This window comes from Cryptomeria japonica, chromosome 4 (genome assembly GCF_030272615.1).
Source record: "Cryptomeria japonica chromosome 4, Sugi_1.0, whole genome shotgun sequence".
In the NCBI taxonomy this organism is placed as follows: Eukaryota; Viridiplantae; Streptophyta; class Pinopsida; order Cupressales; family Cupressaceae; genus Cryptomeria; species Cryptomeria japonica.
In genome coordinates this window covers 697039225-697040375 of record NC_081408.1, presented here as the reverse complement: position 1 = coordinate 697040375, position 1151 = coordinate 697039225, and positions in this window count along the sequence as shown.

The window sequence follows — 1151 nt, the reverse complement described above, 5'->3', positions numbered from 1 at the left end:
TACACTGAATTATGAACCGAGATGAATACCGAGTTGTCTACCGAGTAAGGTTCATATGTCTACCGAGTAGCGAAGAAGGTATACCGAGTTAATCCGAACCGAGTGGAAACGTGTTACCAGATTCAATGAACCTGGACACACATGTGAAACGTGTTACAAGATTCGAGAAGATGAAACAGTTATTACATAGGAAATTGTATTTATAGATTTTGTATGATTTTGAGGAAGATCATCCAATGAAATAATTTCTATGTTTATTCATTCGATAAAACATGTTTGTATGATCGAAGCATGAACAAATCACCATCTCAGAGGTCTATATAAACAGAATGAAATGAGATGATATGACATGTCAATCAAGAAAGGAGATATGAAGGAATGATATAATCAAGCATGAAGAAAGAAGATTGACAGAGAGATATTTAGAGGTTACAGAGAAGATTTCAGAGAACAGTTTGAGGGACTGAATATATAGAAGTGGTTACTGAGTTGATTTATAAATTACTGAGGAATGCTATGAGCAAGGTAATTTTATATTGAGCACATAGAGTCTGCTATAACATTTCAGATGTGAAGTTGTAGATATTTTGTAAAGATTTGGATTGAAATATTAAGTTGTGTTAGAAACCTTTAATAGGGTAAAAGACTCTAAGAAACTCTATAAATTGTAAAGCCTTTAACCAAGTACAACATTTTGTAAAAGTGTTTGTAAAATCCTTTAGCAAGGTAGATCTAAAGATCTTTATACTCCTAACAGGGTAAGCTATCAGAAATGACTAAACATGTAGCTCTAACCGAGCAATCTTGATTACTACTGTAGTGAAGTTGTGGGTGCCATCCCCACCGCAGTTTTTTTCTCTAACCAAGAGTTTCTGCGTGAGCAAAATCTTTGTGTTATGGAGTGATATTTTGATGGATGTTATTATGTTATTTCTATGATTATGTTTCAGTATTATTATGAGATCAACAATACTTAGTTTGTGTTAATCAACAAAATTGTTTTTGAAGAATCAGACCTAACAATCTTCTTAGAATTTCATCTTCTAAATCTCAAATTAGTCTCTACATATTCAAAGCAAAAAATCTTCTTAGAACTTCTTTTGTTCAAATAAAATCATGTTATACCAACTAATTCTTTACAACCTCAAAAT